General features: G+C 34.3%; 1 pseudogene; it reads left to right on the forward strand.

The window, feature by feature from the left end:
- Nucleotides 1-20,249, forward strand: part of LOC137617707 (solute carrier family 7 member 14-like) — a 21,797-nt pseudogene extending 1,548 nt beyond the window's left edge.
- The last annotated feature ends 3,526 nt before the right edge of the window (nt 20,250-23,775 follow it).

Here is a 23,775-nt window from a genome sequence, read left to right on the forward strand (position 1 = left end):
GCTAAAGTTGGTCTGTTGCTGAGAACGCTTGTGTGATTTTCTACTTAAAACTTTACTGTATGTGCAGTTTTTTTTATTTAAAGGATATACTATTATATATATATATATATATATATATATATATATATATATATATATATATATATATATATATATATATATATATATATATATATATATATATATATATATATATATATTCAGAATATGACCTTCAATTTACAAAAACTGTTAAAAATTTGCTTTAAAAAGCAGTAAATGTCTGACATTTATTCCAGGATTTTTACCTTTTTAAAAACGGATATATTGACGTCAAAGAGTGATATTACTGGCACCAATCCGTAAAAGATAATAACAAAGTAAGGTAAAATTACGGTCGCCTGTATTTCACTGAAATACGGTTGAGATCAGTATATTTTCAAGGCGAATTTCCGATTAAAATTACGTTTTGACAGTGTATGTAAATGATGATTAAAATTAATTGAATGGAGTTTCACTTTATAGTTGTTATAAAGGTTATAAATATTGATGTCACAAACTTATTTTGTTAATGTAACTGACTTCCTATAAGGCGATAACAGAAATAACAACTTTTTTATATATAGAAAGTTGGTATGCCCCTACAAAATGCATCAACGACTAATCCTTTGTATTCATTAATTAAACGACTTCCGTGAACTTGCATAAACGTATATGCCTGTCAAAAAAAAAAAAAAAAAAAAAAAAAAAAACTAAAGCGATATAGGAGTATTGCGATACCTCGTTCTGTATCTAATTTCAAAAGCCTTCCAATTGGACATTATTATTTAATATTGGCGTAATCAAATCTTTATAATCTATTTTAATAAATTATCGGATTAATAAAATTCAGGAGAGACGGTGGTATCACGAGTCAAAAATCAGTACAAAATTCTATCAAAAACTTACTTTTCGTATCAAACAATCATATCAAAATTTAACCAGGTTCTACATGGACGTCAAAATAAAGCAGGTAATTCAACCGTGTTCTATATGGACGTCAAAACATAGCTTGCAATGGAATCGTGTTCTACATGGACGTCAAAACACAGCATGTAATTCAACCGTGTTCTATATAGACGTCAAAACATAGCTTATAATTCAAGCACGTTTTACACCTACGTCAAAACATAGCATGAAATTCAATCGCGTTCTACATGAATGTCAAAAAAGAGCATATAATTTAATCGTGTTCTACATGGACGTCAAAACACAGCATGTAATTCAACCGTGTTCTATATAGACGTCAAAACATAGCTTATAATTCAAGCACCTTTTACACCTACGTCAAAACATAGCATGAAATTCAATCGCGTTCTACATGAATGTCAAAAAAGAGCATATAATTTAATCGTGTTCTACATGGACGTCAAAACACAGCATGTAATTCAACCGTGTTCTATATGGACGTCAAAACATAGCTTATAATTCAAGCACGTTTTACACCTACGTCAAAACATAGCATGAAATTCAATCGCGTTCTACATGAATGTCAAAAAAGAGCATATAATTTAATCGTGTTCTACATGGACGTCAAAACACAGCATGTAATTCAACCGTGTTCTATATGGACGTCAAAACATAGCTTATAATTCAAGCACGTTTTACACCTACGTCAAAACACAGCTTGTAATTCAATCGCGTTCTACACCGACATCAAACCACAGCTTGTAGTTACTATTACTATTAATTGCTAAGTTATAACCCTAGTTGGAAGAGCAGAATGCTATAAGCCTGGGGGCTCCAATAGGGAAAATAGCCCAGTGAGGAAAGGAAAAGGAAAAACAAAATATTTGAAGAACATAACAGTTCAACCGCATTCTACATGGACATCGAAGTGGAGCTTGTAATTGAACCACGTTCTACATGGACGTCAAAACACAGCTTGTAATCCAACCACGTTCTACATGGACGTCAAAAAACAGCTTATAATCCAACCACGTTCTATATGGACGTCAAAACACAACTTATAATCTAACCACGTTCTATATGGACGTGAAAACACAGCTTATAATCCAACCACGTTCTACGTGGACATCAAAACACAGCTTATAATCCAACCACGTTCTACATGGACGTCAAAACACAGATTACATTTCAAGTGTTTTACATGGACGTCAAAACAGCTTGTAATCCCACCACGTTCTATATGGACGTCAAAACACAGCTTATAATCCAACCACGTTCTACGTGGACATCAAAACACAGCTTATAATCCAACCACGTTCTATAAGGACGTCAAAACACAGCTTGTAATTCAACCACGTTCTACATGGACGTCAAAATACAGATTACATTTCAAGTGTTTTACATGGACGTCAAAACAGCTTGTAATCCCACCACGTTCTATATGGACGTCAAAACACAGCTTATAATTCAACCAAGTTCTACATGGACGTCAAAACACAGATTACATTTCAAGTGTTTTACATGGACGTCAAAACAGCTTGTAATTCAACCACGTTCTATAAGGACGTCAAAACACAGCTTATAATCCAACCACGTTCTATATGGACGTCAAAACACAGCTTATAATCCAACCACGTTCTACATGGACGTCAAAACACAGCTTATAATCCAACCACGTTCTATATGGACGTCAAAACACAACTTATAATCCAACCACGTTCTATAAGGATGTCAAAACACAGCTTATAATCCAACCACGTTCTATATGGACGTCAAAACACAGCTTATAATCCAACCACGTTCTACATGGACGTCAAAACACAGCTTATAATTCAACCAAGTTCTACATGGACGTCAAAACACAGATTACATTTCAAGTGTTTTACATGGACGTCAAAACAGCTTGTAATTCAACCACGTTCTATAAGGACGTCAAAACACAGCTTATAATCCAACCACGTTCTATATGGACGTCAAAACACAGCTTATAATCCAACCACGTTCTACATGGACGTCAAAACACAGCTTATAATCCAACCACGTTCTATAGGGACGTCAAAACACAACTTATAATCCAACCACGTTCTATAAGGATGTCAAAACACAGCTTATAATCCAACCACGTTCTATATGGACGTCAAAACACAGCTTATAATCCAACCACGTTCTACATGGACGTCAAAACACAGATTACATTTCAAGTGTTTTACATGGACGTCAAAACAGCTTGTAATTCAACCACGTTCTATAAGGACGTCAAAACACAGCTTATAATCCAACCACGTTCTATATGGACGTCAAAACACAGCTTATAATCCAACCACGTTCTATATGGACGTCAAAACACAGCTTATAATCCAACCACGTTCTACATGGACGTCAAAACACAGATTACATTTCAACAGTGTTTTACATGGACGTCAAAAAAGCTTGTAATTCAACCACGTTCTATAAGGACGTCAAAACACAGCTTATAATCCAACCACGTTCTATATGGACGTCAAAACACAGCTTATAATCCAACCACGTTCTATATGGACGTCAAAACACAGCTTATAATCCAACCACGTTCTACATGGACGTCAAAACACAGATTACATTTCAACAGTGTTTTACATGGACGTCAAAACACAGCTTATAATCCAACCACGTTCTATATGGACGTCAAAACACAGCTTATAATTCAACCCCGTTCTCTAAGGACGTCAAAACACAGCTTATAATCCAACCACGTTCTACATGGACATCAAAACACAGCTTATAATCCAACCACGTTCTACATGGACGACCAAACACAGATTACATTTCAACAGTGTTTACCATGGATGTCAAAACACAGCTTGTAATTCAACCCCCGTTCTATAAGGACGCCAGACTCATCCTCATTACAAATGTGTAAATATATCAAATAAAGACAAAATAGACCCGCTGATTGCTCACTCAGCCAAACACGCTAATCGCAAATGATCTGTTCCATTTAAGGCTTCGCTTGGCATAGATTTACCTCCATTAATCACTTCGTTAGAGGGTAATTGCACCGCACGATTACAATGGCTTGCCGACTGGCAGAGATAGGTAGCCACAGGATTACGGGTTGCTGTAATAGTTGTTTGGGATCCCCCGGGTTCATTAGGAATCTCGTGCAGGAGCAACAGTGATAGGTATTCTGGGAATTCCTTTAGGATTCTTTACCCTAATTCTTAATCTGTTATTCTTTATTTTTAAGTAGCTCTCTTTTCGCGAAGAGATTTTTGTTATTTTGTTGCTCACACGCTAAACATTTTTGTGTAAGGATTATTTTTTTTTATGATTGTTTTGATTTTTAAAAGGGTTGAATAATTATAATAACTTGATTAACTTTATCTCAATAGTAAACTTTATCTCAATAGAAAAGACAAAAACAGAGAGGAAAATTTAATAATTATTTCTCCACCAGGAATTTTAGAATTTACTACAAAATATTAGATGTATACTTTTGTAAAACACTTGCAAATTAAACATTGCAATTTGAATGTTTTCAATTCACGCATTCTCTCTGATCTACTCAACAATATAAAATCAACTTCAAAGAATCTCTCTCTCTCTCTCTCTCTCTCTCTCTCTCTCTCTCTCTCTCTCTCTCTCTCTCTCTCTCTCCACTGAAAGAGAACTTCACGAACGCATCAAGGCTCTTTTTAACCAATCAGAAAAATCATTTCCAGCCACCTGCTCGAGTCTAGTGGACGCAGTCTCCCCTCGCATTCAAAAAGAATTCTCTTCCCGTTTTCTTTCGCTTATTCCACTTAGCATAAATGTAAATAAAGTTAGCGGATGTGTTTGTTTTTCTTCGAAGAAAAGGCATTTCTTTATTTGCTAGGTTTTATACATACGTTGGTGAAAAGCGGTTAGACCCCAACAATTGAGAAAGGGAAAAGGGATATCATGAAATATAGATTGAATGCAACTAAGCTTTAGAGGAATGTGGTATTAAAAACGAGTAAAAAAAACAAAATAAAAATATTACTAAAATTACTCCTTCTGCGGAATTTTGAGTACCTTAAACATATATGTGTATGTGTATATATATATATATATATATATATATATATATATATATATATATATATATATATATATATATATGTATGTATATATAAATTATATATATACATACACATACACACGCATATATATATATATATATATATATATATATATATATATATATAAATATAACAACATATATATGTGTGTGTATACGGAGTTCTTTAACAAATTCCAAATATTGCCTCTTTAATATCCCTTGTTTTAGAAGCCAAAGAACTATCATTATCATCATCATAATTTGTTTGTACTTGCAGCATTGCTAAATAGCAAGAAAATACCAATATATTACAATTCCGCTTTTAAATGGCCGAATAGACCCCCTAACCACTGAATTCTTTCAATTTAACAAAAAAAAAAAAAAAAAAAAAAAAAATCTCTATCACTCCCTTTCCTTTCCCCTTTGCAGCAGCCCGAAGCAGCAGCCAGTACATGGAGTCCTCTATAAACCGTAGCCTGAGCGACCTGATGCTCCACCCTCGTCTGAGCTTCGTCCACGACTCTCGATACATATCACCGGACTACGATCTTGCTGCCCTGGCCCTTGTGACTCTGTGCACAGTGATGGTCGTGGCTGGGACCAAGGTATGTGATGGGAAGCTTTCTTTTATCTAGTTACCTCTGCCAACGTACTTGTAAGGAGGTTATCTTTTCGGCTCTGTTTATGACTTGAAAAAAGGCCCTCAGATGAATATTGGGATTGAAATGGCAGGACATGATTAGAAATAAAACTATAGGAGAGATTACTCGAGTGCCATATGTGAATAAAATCCTGGTGAGGGGTAGATAGAGATGGTTTGGCCATGCTCTTCGCACTCCCCAAGAGAGATTAGTTCACCAAACTTTTATCTAGGCTCCACAAGGCACTTGAAGAGATGGAAGACCCAGGCCTACATGGCTGAGGACCATGAGCGTGAAGTAGATGCTGAATGGAGAAGTATTGAATTAAGAGCGCAAGATAGAGACGACTGGCGAAATCTAACCGAGGCCCTTTGCGTCCATGGACGTAGGAGGTGGAGATGATCATGAAGGTTGTAAGGTGCCGAGTCTCTTTCATTAATATACTCCTTGTGATATGCAAAATATTATGCCCGAAAAGAAATGCTTATAACTTAATAGAAAATGCAGTGCACAAGAAAATAATATCTTATTAAATTTCATAGCCTACCTCACAGAAAAATTAAAATGAACCGCCAGAGATGAAAGAATTGGAATGCTTTCTTCACAAAAATAAAAATATAATGTTAAAAAGAAAGCTAAAAACTTCTTCATTCTACTTATGAGAAAAATAAAAAATAAACGGAAAAAGATAAATATATTCTTATGAAATCCCTTAATCTACAACACATTATCCAAATGCTTGAAATCTTATAAAATCGGATAATCTACTTGATATAAAAATATGAATAACGCAAAAATTAAAGATAAAGTAAATATATAAAGGGATATAAAAAATAAATAATATCATTTATCAATTCCAATAAATCGTAAATAACGGGATAATGTAAACAAACAAACGACCTTATCAATCAATGAAACTGGTGGAGGGTAAAATAGCGCATAATTCATCTCTAATATCGATGCTTATCCCGAGGGCAATGAGTTATTATCACCCCAGGATATCTTATCGATATCAACAACGATCTAGAAACTCAATTTCCTGTAATATCTACCTTTAAAATAATCATGTCTCGCTAAAGGATATGTTTAAGGTTTAAAGGCGACTAGTTCAAAATTGCGAAAAAATGCTTTTAAGTTGTACAGGCTAACATAAATCTTTTTTTGTAGTTTATATATGAAACATCTGTTTTGAAGGCGTTACTGTTTTTAAAATAATTTATTGTTAATTTTTTCTCATTATTTATTTCCTTATTTCCTTTCCTCACTAGGCTATTTTTCCCTGTTCGAGCCCTTGGGCTTATAGCATCTTGCTTTTCCAAATAGGGTTGTAGCTTGGCTAATAATAATAACAATAACAATAATAATAACAACAACAACAACAACAATAATAATAATAATAATAATAACAATTATGAATGGCAGAGGGAAGGGATAGTGGCACTGCCCTAGTAGGAGAGTGCCCTACAGACTGACCATACATATATATATATATATATATATATATATATATATATATATATATATATATATATATATATATATATATATATATATATATATATATATATATATATGATCAGAGCCCAAGCCCCCTCTTAACCCAAGCTAGGACCAGGGAGGGCCAGACAATGGCTGCCGATGACTAGGCAGGTAGACCTATAGACTCCCACTAGCCACTCATCCATTGTTCATGAGGATGGTGAGCTTGCAGACACAACCAGGAACTATCGAGCGTTACAAGGTCTCGAACCTGAGTCCAGCAGAACGTGAGGTAGGAACGTTTCCAATAGACCACCACAATTATAATTGGGTTAAAATATTTATTAGATTCTATTTAAAAATCAAAATTTATTTTGGCACATCCGATGATGGATTCATTTCATTGATAAGCTGTTTGGTAAAAACCGCATTACGGAAGATTTATTTCATTGATAAACTGTTTGGTACAAACCACATTACAGAGGACCTATTTCATTGATAAACTGTATGGTATAAATCGCATTATTGAGAATTTATTGATATAATAATAATAAAAAACCTATCCTTGCCTAAAAATATTCTTTAAAGGAAGCTAACTACCATCAATATTGGAATTAAACTACATTATCAAAGCTATTAAACTTCCATCAAGGGAAGAAAATTGGTAACAATTTAAAAACAAATAGAAAATAAAAACCATAAAAATCTGATAGTTTAGGTCGAATACCATCAGCCGACTACCTTGCCCCGATTAAAGAGTAGATTTGAGCATATGTCTAACCTTTCGAAAGACCTTGTAACATTCTGATGCGTAATGAGGCTAGAAATGTATTAACAAATGATAAACTTATAAGAAAGCCTTAAATTCTTAAGTATCAAAATCGACCCCATATTTTTACACACAACAATGACGAGAGATATCTCATTATTAATAATACTAGTTATGCTACAACCCTGGTTAGGAAAAGCAGGATGCTATAAGCTCAAGGGCTCCAACAGGGAAAATAGTCCAGTGATTAAAGGAAATAAGGAAACAAGATAGAATAGTGTGCCTGAGTGTACCCTCAAGCTAGAGAACTCTAACCCAAAACAGTTCAAGACTATGGTATAGAGGCTATGGCATTACCCAAGACAGTGGAAGACCATGGTATAGAGGCTATGCCACTACCCAAGACTAGAGAACAATGGTATGATTTTGGAGTGTCCTACTAGAAAGACAAAACAAATAAATAGCAGATGAAGACTAATCTTAATTAAAAAGTCTGAGTATAATAACCTAAAAAAGCGATATAAAACAAAAAAATATGAAAATAAAATCGAGAGGATAAGCATAAAGTGAAAAAAAAAATATTCCAGAACGAACACCAACCTTACAACTTTACAAGGTGTCCTAGTGTTGAAGACAGTCAAAGTTGAGTAATGGATGAAACATGAATAAGAACACTTTTCAAAATACCATTATACGTCTATGTAAATGAAGAACTCACAATAAACGACACAGACATGGGACAAAAGACATGGGGCAACAAACATGGGACACAGACAACCCTTCGTGGAAGTAGAGCTTCGAACATTTTAAAGTTGGATTAAACACGAGTTGGGGAATGTGTGAAACAAAAATAAGTACAACAGAAAGGTAGAAAATGGTTTTATGAAGGACTGAGTTTGGAAGGGCATGCAGCTACCTCGTACGTATATAGGAATTCATACTCGGAAATAAATGAGTAAAGTTTTGGAGTTACGCATGAGAGAAAGGTACACATTTATGTATGTATGTATGTATGTATGTATGTATGTATGTATATATATATATATATATATATATATATATATATATATATATATATATATATATATATATATATATACACATTTATGTAAGTATATATATATGTATATATATACATATACAGTATATGTATGTATATATATATATATATATATATATATATATATATATATATATATATATATATATATATTAATCTTTCATGTCAAAGTTAATACATATAATTCAAGGGAATATGGGGCACTCAGTAGAGCGCAGACCTCCGACACGGCAGCTTATTTCTCGACCTTGACCTTGACCTTCACATATATTGATTGACGTGGATTTTTATACACTCAAATATGAACCAAGTTTAAAGTCTCTGTGACAACGATGTCCAAGCTTATGGCTGATTACGTGAATTGGTCATTTTGCTTGACCATGATCTTGACCTTTGACATTGACCTTCCAAAATTTCATCATTTCCAGATATTTACATAACAGTTACTCCCTGCAAGTTTCATTACTCTACGATTAACATTGTGGTCAGGAAGCTGTTCACAAACAAACACACGCACACAAATCACAAACACACCAACGGGTGAAAACATAACATCCTTCCAAATTCTTTGGCGGATGTAAAAACATGTAGCTTTAATATGAAAAACCTTTATATTTTTCTCACATTAATGTCTACTGAAATTCCGCTAACAGTAGAAGATAACCCCAATATAAATTTATCCCAATACAATGAATAACCAAAATTAAAATACATCAAAATATGTTCATATAATTACTAAAATGACCATATGTGACGGAAACAAATTAAAACGAATTAGGAACAGACCGAATATATTAAAGAGGGGAATAACCCTCACAGATCTGACGTATGAATAATATAATGAAAACCAGTTTTCTCTTCAAATTAGGGACCAACGAGCCAGGCAGCTAGCCCTAGTCTGGTTATAAGAAGGGAATATAACGGGGATCATATATTATATATTTGCAGTTTTTTTATTGTATGGTTGTTATCAATACTATAGTCAATTCTTTTTAGTGAGGCAGAGATTTTCACCGACTCGCAGGGGTGCTCTTTTCGCTCGGAGAAGTTTCCTGATCGCTGTTTGGTTGGACAAGATAATTGTAACCAATCAGAGAGCAGGAAACTTTTCCGAGCTAAAAGGGCACAGCTGCGAGTCGGGGCACATGCGCCTCATTAAAAAAAATAAGTATTATTACTATTGTAATTACTTAATGTCATTATCAAGTTGTGGTGGCTGATGTGGTATCGTCCCTGACTGGTCAACGCCAGACTGGGGTTCGAGTCCCGCTCGAACTCGATAGTTTCTTTGGTCGCGGCAACCTCACCATCCTTGTGACCTAAGGGGGAGATTAAAGGTATACCTGCTGAGTCAACAGCAGCCATTGCTTGGCCCTCCTTGGTCCTAGCTTGGGTGGAGAAGGGTGCTTGGGTGCTGATCATATGCATCTATGGTCAGTCTCTAGGGCATTGTCCTGTTTGATAGGGTAATGTCCCTGTCCCTCGCCTCTTCCATCCACGAGCGGCCTTTAAACCTTTAAACCAAGGAATACAGTCAATGCCCCTGGGAGGAGACTCTGTTTCTACACTATGAAGTAAAAGTTAAGAGAGATTGGGTAGCTGGACAGAAGAAAGAAACAAGGAATAGTGGTACTACAAAAAGGCTAAAAAGTGGGAACACCTAGGACCCTAGAGTAGCCTATTGGAAACGTCCCTACCCGGTGATCTGCTGGACTGAGGTTCGAGTAACGCTCAAGCTCGAAAGTTTCTTGTAGTTTCTGCAACCTCACAATCCATGTGAGCTAAGGATGAGAATGAATGATTTGAAGTTCTCTGGCTTCCTGAGATAAGGATGAGAGACTTGGGAGAGACTCTGGGTCTACCTGCTGAGTCAAAAGCAGCCATTTTCTGACCCTCCTTGGTCCTAGCTTGGGTGGAGAGGGGGCTTGGGTGCGGATCATATGTATATGTCATTATTGGGAATTGTCACTGTCCCTTGCCTTTGACATTCATGAGCGGTATTTAAAACCGCTAGGATTAAGGAGTGCCAAGTAAGGGGAGTACTGTCAGCACTACCCATACTCACAGTGGATGAAAGAGAGGGGAAGGAAAAGGAGAATAATTTATCGCAGAACACAAAATTCAGATAATTACTTTTTTGGTCTATTTTGGTGATCCCATGAATTCCACGGAAAATCTTATTCTTCTTCTACTAACATGCTTTTTTTTTTCTCATCTGTATTGGGTAAACACAGTTGCCTTCGTTTGAAGGACTTTGTTTTTGGCTTTGGGGTAGACCGTAGTCCGTATCGGCTGCATCTACCCACCAGTGAGTAATCAAGAAGTAAGATCAAATCCCAGAGGTTGTGTCCACCGCTCAAAGAAGCGTGTTGCACATAACGACATCATTAGGCACAATTACTGAAGGCGAAAATAGTCGAACTGGATCCCACTAATAGGTCATTAGGGACTAAGATATTAACTATAGTCGATTTTTTTAAACCTGGCAAACTTGCACTAAACTTGCACTTAGCTGGTTGTCGCTGATTGGATGAGTGTCGTGTTGTCCGAATCTCTCAGTTTTGTTTTCACACTGTTTTAGAATTGTGATTATAGGGTCATAGAGTGAGTTAAGAGCCAAGTTATGTAATGTTATGTAAATACCAGTTGTAATAAAACGTAAGTATTAAGAACTTACATACCGAATTATTATTTAATAGTTAACAGTTATGAAACAACACTTACCGAAGCTGTAGACTAGAGATATGTTTCAAACGCATGAACTTTAATGTTTAAATTTCTAGCTAGATTCTTAGTGCTATCATGCCATTGGTTGTTTGAAAAAAAAAAAATATTTATTGTACATTGCTGATGTTGTGTAACGCCTAAGAACAAAATAATATCGTAGAAATGTAAGCTTGTCAGAAAATTTGGGGTGGAGGAGTTGTGGGAGGAACAGCCACGGGCTTGACAGAAAGTTGACGTACTCTCAGCGGGAGGTTCAAATGCGGGTTGTGGTATTTTTGTCTTCATAAAATAATAATTAAGATGTTTATATATCATAATGTTTATTTTTTGCATTTCAAAAGTACTGCTCACGGAATTTCATTAATGTTTTAGGATATGTATAAAGGCAAATTACATAAATTGTATTTATTCGTACCATTTCCTGGCTGGTGTGCCACTCTCTATATAAAATGACATTAAATTTACTGTTCCTCAAGTAGAAATTTTCAAATATGTCCTATTACAGTTGGGTTTTCTTTATCTCGCGTCCATCTTATTTTTAGATAGACCTTAATTATATTATATTTTGTAAATCATAAGACTCCCCATGAATAATAAGAGCAGAGCCCTTATATTTGAGATTGTTAGCTGTCATGTTGTCTTTTGTTCCATCTCAATAAACTTATAGCAGTTTTCAATAGTACAGGGAAACAAAAGGTTCTTAGGAACTTAAATTTTAAGTATATTTTCATGACTGTTCATTTTAATAATACAGTAGCTGTATTAGGCAATAATGGCATTAATGAAGAGAAAAGTCAATAATAGTATTAAAAATTATAACAACAGTAAGAGTCACAACAAAGTAAACAACAACTAAGTATTGATAACAGTAGTAATAATAATGCATCAATTAAAGGCGTCAGAATTATATAAACAAAAGTATCGATAACAGTATTCAGGGTCATGGATGATAATAAAGTATCATCAGTATCATGTTAACAGAAGTATCAATAACAACATGAAATACAGCTAGAATTTTAGTCCAGTGTCAGAGCATCTTCATCACTACTGTCATCAGTAGTGCTATCATTCAAGTCAATTACAAACTCATCAAGTAACTTATCAAATGTTGAATCTTTGGCACGATACAATTCTTCGATTCTCTTGACATGTTCTATAGCATTTTGCCAGTGCTGTGGCGTCACATGATCAACTGCTTCTTTTGTAATTTTTTCAACAATTTTCAGAGACTGGTCGCTATTAGAATTACGTTTTTTTATTTCTGTCTTCACTTGGGCCCAGATAAGTTCGATAGGGTTGAAAATGCAGTGATAGGGAGGTAGACGAAGCACTTTATGGCCATAGTGAGCAGCAATTTCATCTATTTCGTACTTTTGAATTTCCTTGTGGCGCTGGCAGAGCTGAAGAAGTTCGAGTTTTGTAAAAGAAGGGTCATGGTCAATGTTATTTAGAACCAACCAGTCTATGATTTGGGCTTTTCTGTTGCTACTTGTCGGGACCTTGTTGATTATTTTAGAGTGATAAGGAGCATTATCGATGATGATAAGGGACTCCTTCTTGATATTAGGAAGAAGTTGTTCTTCTAACCACATTTTGAACCTTTCGTTATCCATCGAGTCATGGTAATCACCCTTTGATCCGTTTTTTGATTTGAACATAAGCAATGCTCCCGGTACAAAACCCTCATCACTTCCTGCATGTACTATTATAAACCTTGAGCCTCTCCCTGACTTCGTTTTCGGTCCTACTGATCCATCTTCATTAGTCCAGCACTTTTTGACGGTGAGGTTCTGGTTCACCCAAGTCTCGTCCACGAATACCTCCGGTCTTGGCTTTGGACTCTCTCGATTTCTCTTCAGTTCTCTAAGATACTTGTTCCTTGTTATAATGATGTCCTGTCTCTCCATGAGTATCTTTCTTCCGCTTGTGACTTTCTTGTACCTAAAACCAAGATTCCTGACTATTTTGTACAGGGAACTTCTCGAACCAGTAAAATTAGTAGGAGGTTCCCGAACTTTTGCCAACAAATTTGCTAATGTAGGAAGGTCTCCTCTGTCATAAAAGGATAGGATCTCTCTCCTAACACAATCTCTGTCGAAACTATCAAGATTATCAACAACAGTCGATTTCCTTTTCCGGGGCAAGGGTGAATGAATTATACCGTCTGAAGATTTCATCTTCTCAGATTTGATGCGATAGATAGTTCTCTCTGAAACTTGAGTTGCTGTTGCTGTCTCCTTAATGATTTCTTTCATTGTCTTGCTAGGGCCATGTGAATTGAAATATTGAAAAACATTCATTATTATATTACGGCACTGACTGGTAAGCCTACTGCCAGCAGCATGTATATGCCTGGTGTTTGAAGTGCCTTCATCTTTGCTTTGTTCCATATCGTCTCTTGTGGCCATGGCTGAAATAGGTGAAATCGACAGTGAGCCAATTGCTCGATAGCAGATTCTAAGCTGATTGATGGTGGCGGTGTGTGCAGACGACAACTCGCCGGCTGTTCCTTTCTCAACTCCTCCACCCCAAATGTTTCGGCAAGCTTACATTTCTACGATAGTATTTTGTTCTTAGGCGTTATACAACCTTCAGCAATGTATAATCAATACGTTTTGCTTTTTTCCAAACCACCAATGGCACGTTTGCGCTAAAAATCTAGCTAGAAATTTAAACATTAAACTTCATGCGTTTGAAACATATTTCAAGTCTACAGCTTCGAAGAGTGTTGTTTCATAACTGTTAACTATTATATAATAATTTGGTATGTAACTTCTTAATAATTACGTTTATTACAACTGGTATTTACATAACATTACATAATTTGCCTCTTATCTCAATCTATGGCCGTATAATCACAATTCTAAAACAGTGTGAAAACCAAACTGAGATATTCGGACAACACGACACTCATCCAATCAGCGACAACCAGCTAAGTGCAAGTTTAGTGCAAGTTTGCCAGGTTTAAAAAAATCGACTATATATCCAAAACTAGTTAAGAGAAACAATCGTTTGAATGTTCTTCGGTTTAATGAACAAAGGCAGAACAAATTGTTCATCATATCAATGAGAACATCTTGAAAAGGGTTAGTAACTGACTTGTTAAGGCTCCCGGAGAGTAATAAAGGTAATGGAAATTACAATAATTTTATATATAGTGCTGAAGAGGAAGCAGTGGCCTTTTAAATCGAATATATATATATATATATATATACATATATATATATATATATATATACATATATATATATATATATATATATATATATATATATATATATATATATATATATATATATATATATATATATATATATATATATATATATATATATATATATATATATATATATATATAAAAGCAGCCGTTTCTAGTCCACTACAGGACAAGGACCTCATAGATTAAAGGTATCTTTTAAGCTACAAAGGCAAGGGATAGGGCAATGTACCACACACCAACCGTATCCTAAACCTCTTTTCCATCCAAGCTAGGACCAGGGAGAGCCAGGCAATGGCTGCTGATGATTCAGCAGGTAGGTCTATGGGCTACCTCTAAACCCATAATCCCAAGCTCACAGGGACAGTGAAGTTACAGGAACTGCTAAAAACTGGAGTGTGAGACAGACCCTTAAAAAATAAATAATAGGCAAAGGTAACGATGAAGTAATAATGATACGGACAACGAAGTAGACCTATACAACAGGTTATGCAGGGGAAAGGCTAACTAGAAATAAATCTCTATGAGGTCGATATGTCGTTTTTAATAATAACAATAATTATAATAATAATAATAATAATATTGCCAGATCTTTTTATTACTATTCAATAAGCAGATAAAAGTTATGAAGTATAAATTGCTTAATATATATTTAAAACACACACATATACAATATATATATATATATATATATATATATATATATATATATATATATATATATATATATATATATATATATATATATATACATATATATATATATATATATATATATATATGCGTGTCCTATATTTGTATACATAAATATACATGTATATATGTATATCATATGTTATATATATATATATATATATATATATATATATATATATATATATATATATATATATATATATATATATATATATATATACAGTATATACATGACCCTATACGTAAACCTAAAAGGACATTAAATTTGTACTTTCGCAGGTCGTGTGCCAGATAGGAGGCATAGCCGTTGGCGTGTCACTCCTGGTACTGTCCGCCATCTCCTGCACCGCCTTCGTCAGAGCTGACCTCAAGCATTGGACCCAACACCAGGGATTTTTCCCTCATGGATTTCATGGGGTCTGTGGCAGGAATTTCATTTCGGCAGTTTTCGAAATTATTTTTTTTCTGTGACTTTATTATTATTCGTTTTTTATTCATTCGTAAAGTTTTTGGCATTTTTTTTCTGTAGTTTTTTGTTTCTTTTCATTCTTTTATTTTAGCAGTTTTAGGAATTACTTTTTTTTCTGTGATGTTATCATTATTCATTTTGCTTCTTTCATTTATTCAGTTTTTGGAGTTTTTCAGTTGACTTTTTCCTCTTCATTGATTTATTTCAGCAGTTTTTTATATTGTTTTTTATTCCTGTGACTTTCTCATTTTTTCATTTTGTTTTTTTCCTTCATTAAGTTTTTTTTTTTTTTTTTTTTTTTTTTTTTTTTTGTCCCTCCTATTCTTTCATTCCAGCAGTTTTCAAAACTATGTTTTTCTGTGACTTTATTATTATTAATTTTTTTCCTTTCATTGGTCAAGTTTTCGTAATTTTTTTCAGAATTTGATTCTGTCACATTTTTTACTCTTTCATTCTTGCAGTTTTCTAAATTATTCATTTTCTGACTTTATCATTATTCATTTGTCTTCGTCATGCGTTTAATTTCCGGGATTTTTTTTTTTCAGTAGCATTTTTTGTCTCTTTCAATCTTGGACTTTTCAGTATCTACTTTTGTGAAGTTATTTTGCCATTAATATCATTCGTGTGATTTCATAATCTTTCCTCTAACTTTTTTTGTCTCTCATTCATGGATTTTTAAGTTTCTTTAGTTGAATCGGTAGAACTTCAAAAGTTCAAACTTGCAGCAAATGTTTTTATGTTGAACAGACTGACAAAAGTGTTTTTATAGTTTATATATGAAATGTCTGTTTGAATATTATCAAAGTTTTTTGAAATATTTAATTTTGATTATTCACTATTTCTCATATCATTCATTTGGTTCTTTATTTCCTTTCCTCACTAGGCTATTTTACGATGTTGGAACCCTTGGGCTTATAGGATCTTGCTTTTCCAACTAGTGTTGTAGCTTAGCTAGTAGTAGTAGTAGTAGTAGTAGTAGTAGTAGTAGTAGTAGCAGTAGCAGTAGCAGTAGCAGTAGCAGTAGTAGTAGTAGTAGTAGTAGTCATAATAATAATAATAATAATAATAATATTAATAATAATAATAATAGTTTTATCAAAATTTTAATAAATTTCTTCTACCGTTTATTTCATTCATGCAGTTTTCGTTTACCTCTCTTCCCTTATTTATATATTCTTCAATGTCCATAAAATTGTCAGGCAAATGTCCTGTATAACATATAACGTAACATCCTAAACGCAAATCTCGTAAAATAATAAAACTACACAAAATTAATTCTAGACATGAACAATGTTTACCTATCTTAACGATATTTCAAGTCTATTACTGATAACTCGAATATACAAACACATAAAACCAGGATTAAACTATATATATGTAGCCATATTTACCTATTCTAACGAAATTTTAAGTCAGTTACTGATATCTCTAATATACAAACATATAAAAACAGGATTAATATTCTTATATGTATACAAACAGATCGATGTACGCAATACGCATGCGTTATGGTTATGTATATCTCTTTACGTATGCACAGTCATGTAAAATTTGGTTTATCTGTCCTCGTGAATCGAGCATGCAAGCCAGTTCATTGTAGATTTGCACAGTAACACGTTTCTGTAACATTACTCCGGTTTGCTGTAACACTAACTCGATCGAATAATTGTTACAGGGAATGTAGGAGGTTACAGTGGGTAATTTCTCTGCTGATATCCCGTGTAGATAATAAACTTACATAGATATCTGTAAACTGTATATGTTTGTTCATATATATAGTTATGTATTTCTATACTTGCACATACATTTTGCATATACTCTCATACATACAAACACAAACATGTATACTGAATAAATACCTTAACGTGGTGAAAAGGTTTGTGTATCGCCATAATTAGCAAAGTTGTACTAGTCAGGACCATCCATTGTAGGTTGGTTTGCTGTGAACGATTAGACAAAAGTCTTCCATCATCACCAATCAGCAATAGCCAGCGTGGTGATGAAAATAGTCTGGCTAATCCCTAGACATGAATAACGACATGTCTGAAGCCTTTTTCCTGCAGTGAACTACAAACGGCTGCATTTGTTGTTGTTGTTATTGTTGTTGCATGCATAACAAACACATGTATATATATATATATATATATATATATATATATATTGTATATATATATAAATATATATATATATATATATATATATACTGTATATAATATATATATATATATATATATATATATATATATATATATATATATATATATATATATACTGTATATATATATATACATATATATACATATATATACATATATATATATATATATATATATATATATATATTTATATATATATATATATATATATATATATATATATATATATATATATATATATATATATATATATATATATATATATACACACAGTGACAGGTATTAAGTCAGTAGTGTTCAAAAGAAATTCCACGTAAGATATTCATTCTTCATAAGAGCTGTAACTAGATCTGAACTACCATAAAACACCTGCTTCCCCCATAACCTGTACACTAGCTGGATCTTGATTATCAATAGTAACGTCGTTTTCCTATTTTCAGGTCGTGAACGGAGGCGCCATAATGAGCATTGGAGTAATGGGAACCCACACCTCATCCTTCTTGATGGACGAATGCCAACATTCCAAGGATACCCTAAGTCGTATTGGAATGGCCATAGGAATAGTGTTTCTTTTGTCTCTATTCCCAAGTGCCGTGGCTTTCACCTTAGCTTCCCCATCCTTCGAAACTGCAGCTCCCTTGGGTAATTTATTCCCAGGGGCTTCACTCATGGCCATGAGAGCACTGGTTGGCGTGGGGGGCATCCTAGGCCTATGGGCTACCATACTGAGCAGTCTATTGGGAGCTTCTAGACTGCTACACCGCCTAGCTTGCGACGGGCTAGCTCCTCGATGGCTCAGGGTGATATCTCCGCACACCGCCACACCTTGGGTGTCAATACTCATCTGTGGTATCTTGTCAGGCACAACAGCAGCAATTTGTTCTTCCTGGCTACTCCTACGAACACTGGGTACTGGGAGTTTGGGTGCAGGACTAGCCGGGGCGACAGTTGTGCTATCGCGAAGGTATCGCCCTGTGTCCATGCACTCCAAAGAAGCTACTCACACCAACCCCGCCACATCTACGACTTCTCGTAGTGACAGCCCCAAGGAGATGACTGCTTTGACTGAATCTCACCAAAGGCCTTACCAAGCCTTTGATGAAACTCACCCCAGACAGTTATCCGTCGAGTGGGAATCCGGCAGCTGGACAACGGCTGTGGTAGAGCCGCCACAGCTGCCGTCTTGGAATTCTTGGACGACATCGAGGTTCCTGGTCATTACTTTCATCATCAACTGCCTGGCCGGTGTCGGGACCATAAGAGGCGCCAAGGAACTCCAAATCGGAAACTGGGTGTGGGCAGGAGTAGCCCTGTGCGTGTGTGGATGCTTAGTGTGCAGCTTTGGCCTATGGCTACAGCCAAAGCACCCTCTGCCCGAGCCGAGCCAAAGGGACCTAGTGCCAGCCTTACCCCTGGTGGCCATATTTACAAACATCTTACTGATGCTAAATTTGCCAATACCTGCTCTTCTCTTCAGCTGTTTAGTCTGGGCGTTGGGGTGTCTCATATGGTTGGTGCAAGGGAGAACAGGGAGTCTAGAGGCTGTACTGTCGAGAGCGCTTCTGACTCAAAATGACCATGATGCGATACCCGATGCGCTCTGAGAGAAAAGAGCAGCTTACGAAAACAAGACTAGACATAACGATGGCCTTGTGATTCACTCTATTGATATTCTTTTCTCTTGAAAGAGTGATTTCCTTCCATAGTATTTTCGAAATAGTGTAAAATATGAAATAGCTGGAGGGCCAAACCATTTTTCATATTATGTACAAACAGAATTTCATACAGGCGCTGTGCTGTTCAAATACAGAAACTTCCTTTTATCACTATTTGTAGGTTTTCTTAGATACCTGGTTGTGTTCAAGCTCTGTGAAAAATACACACCTCGATTTAGTTTGTGAAAATATCTACGAGGTACATTAATGACAAAGATATATAGGAATCTAGTTAAAAAGGTACTCCATACTGTGAACGAAAATAGTTATCTTCTGGAAAATCTAAGTAAATTCTGTTTTAGAAAATGAGGTAAAAATTGCCAGTTAATGGTGTGCTGTGACTATATATATATATATATATATATATATATATATATATATATATATATCTATATATATATATGTATATATATATACATACATACATATACACAAGACTATGTAAACATCTTTCGCGTTTAAAATTACAAGCAATCGAACGCTTCCTATTCATTAATAACAGAAAACCATTCCTCACAAAATAACAAGCAGAAATAACCACTAAATACTCATGAGACCGATATACAAATGCGTAAAAATAAATCAATATTTACGTATACGCAGATAAATATCCATATTATCATTGGTATATACACACCCATCCACCCACTATTAACACACATACGCATATATATATATATATATATATATACACATTTATATACTGTATATATAACGGATGTAATCTTCCTTAGCACGAAGATAACTTATATGGTAGTCCATATAAGGAAAATCAAAAGATAAGGTGTATATGTAGAAATGCTTAGAGTTTCGTCCGCCACTGGACCTCTTCTTAGAGCATTTATTAAGAAAAAAAATGGCAGACGAAATTGTAGAGCATTTCTACAAATACACATTATCTTATAATTTTCCTTATGTGGATAATCATTTATATATATATATATATATATATATATATATATATATATATATATATATATATATATATATATATATATATATATATATATATATGAGTGTGTGTGTGTGTGTGTGTGTGTATGTGTCAAAGCATGGCTCGTCTGCGTTTGTATAAGATTAACACCCTTAACGATATAACAATATAATTCATAACACTATTGTCAAACGTCAGTAATTACTTTATGATATCGGTGCAGAATTCATGTCGATAATACTGTAATATTCAGCTTACAGAAAACATTAGTTAATTAAAAGCAAGTTTATTGTGACCTACACACTTTCATATTTCAAAATGTTAGAAATGAAAACAAAGGCCAATACGGTTTTGTTAATATAATTTTTTCATGAAAATAATGAACATATGAGCACGGTGAAAAAATATATATGACAAAATATTAATTATAAATGGGCTGTACAAATATTGACTTTGAACAGAATTCGATCATAATATCTGTATTTATATGAGAAAATTAAGTAGTTTACTTATATTACAGGAAAGCCCATGACTAAATGTATGATTTTAATTTTGCTATTATTGACCATTGTAAGAAATACAGCAAATTTTCCTGTTACAGCATTAATTTATTGAAATAAATACATTGATTGAATTGCAGAATGTATCAAGACAAACAATATTGCCTGTTATACAGTATCAATTTACAGTGAGCACTGTATCGTTTGGAATACAGCATGTAAGCCGAGAAAATATATGTTGATTAAATACAGAAAACTATTTATAATACGAGCTAATAAGAATATTTATTTGTTATACTATCACCTTGACATATCAATTTGAAATAGAATATTTCAATGGTACATTGAATCTATGAAATCTATATGGAATTAAGATACATCGTCGGCGCCCACTCGTGTCCGAGTATTTGGTTCTGTCGTTAGCCATCAGCCTCCTATCTTTGGGGTGGGTGCTTATGTCTGGTGTGGCTGTTAAGTCCTAGTCTGTGGTGGAAGAGTCGCAGACAGTGTTCACAAGGGAGGGTATTACATATTATACAATGTTTTTTTGGTACAAGATATAAACTAAAAAAAAAATAATTACTGTTGGAGAAATGTAGCTACAACTGATTAAAAAAAAACAATTGTGTAAATGAAATATTTGGGGAATCTTAGACAAAATAATTTCGGAAAATTATTCCATTTTTTATAGTGGACTTTTTGTGAAGAGATAAATGAATAATATTGTCCAAAGACAAATTAATATACAAAACGTTTTTTTATTGATACTGTGATTTCAGTATGTACATGAAATATTGGGAGGATTCCTTAGACATAAACTATTTTCGAAAATTGTTTCCATTTTCTTTTAAGGAGGCTTTTTTGTGCAGAGATACCTAAATAATATCCAAAGACGTATTTTATATATAAAAAAAAAAAACTTTTATCCATACTGTGATTTTATTCTGTAAATGAAATGATATTTGGAGGAATCGTTAGACAAACTATTTTCGAAAACAATTTTCAATTTTATTTAACGTAGACTTTTTGTGAAAAGATACCTAAATATTGTCCAAAGACCAAATTTATATGTTAAAAAAATTCTTTTATCAATACTGTGATTTCATTCTGTACATGAAATGATCTTTGGAGACCTCCTTAGACATAGATTAAGAAAATGATTTCCAATTTTTTTAATAAGGATTTTTTTTGTGAAGATGTGGAGGTGTCTCTTGGAAAATATAATTGTAACTTAAAAGTGTGACTAGTTTGTAAGTAAAGGTTTTATTAACATAAGTTGATTTATTCTTATCCCGAGAGAGAGAGAGAGAGAGAGAGAGAGAGAGAGAGATAAAAAATATCCATAATCTTTAAATAAAAGTGACAGGCAATCAAATCAAAGGCAGAGAGAGAGAGAGAGAGAGAGAGAGAGAGAGAGAGTGAGTGTGTGTGTGTGTTACTGAACAAGATACATTAAATATATTAACTATAGATAAAAGTGAGACAATCAAATCAAAGGCAGAGAGAGAGAGAGAGGAGAGAGAGAGAGAGAGAGAGAGAGAGTTACTGAACAAGATATAAAAAATATCCATAATCTTTAAATAAAAGTGACAGGCAATCAAATCAAAGGCAGAGAGAGAGAGAGAGGAGAGAGAGGAGAGAGAGAGTGTGTGTTACTGAACAAGATACATTAAATATATTAAATTTAGATAAAAGTGAGAGACAATCAAATCAAAGGCAGAGAGAGAGAGAGAGAGAGAGAGAGAGAGAGAGAGAGAGTTACTGAAGAAAAATTAAAAATATTTTCAGTATAAATAAGTGATAGACGCAATCAAATCAAAAGCAGAGAGAGAGAGAGAGAGAGAGAGGGAGAGAGAGAGAGAGAGAGAGAAAAAAATATAACCAATCAATATAAGAGCATCCCTCTGTCTTCAACATTAAGCAAAACGAAGGCCAAGATAATTACAGAGCGCAAACCGAAGACAAAGACGGGATCGCTGGAGCACACAACCACGGACGCATCTACCCGTGTAAGCCTATCTGCTATCTGACTCAAGCTTTGTGTACCCAGTTCACCAAAGCATTGGCTGAGGAAATCGCGTTCGATTCCTGAGAGAGAGAGAGAGAGAGAGAGAGAGAGAGAGAGAGAGAGAGAGAAATTAATATGCGTATTGGAGCAAGTGAATAATTTCTTGGGTGCTAAATTCAGTGCCGTTCCGTTGGCAACAACTGGTGTTTTCATTTGTTCCTTGAGAGAGAGAGAGAGAGGAGAGAGAGAGAGAGAGATGAATATGCGTATTGGACCAGGTGAATAAATGTTTTGGGTGCTAAATTCATTGCAGTTTGGATGGCAACAACTGGTGTTTTCATTTGTACCTTGAGAGAGAGAGAGAGAGAGAGAGAGAGAGAGAGAGAGAGAGAAATGAATATGCGTATTGGAGCA

Source organism: Palaemon carinicauda, chromosome 23 (genome assembly GCF_036898095.1).
Source record: "Palaemon carinicauda isolate YSFRI2023 chromosome 23, ASM3689809v2, whole genome shotgun sequence".
NCBI lineage: Eukaryota > Metazoa > Arthropoda > Malacostraca > Decapoda > Palaemonidae > Palaemon > Palaemon carinicauda.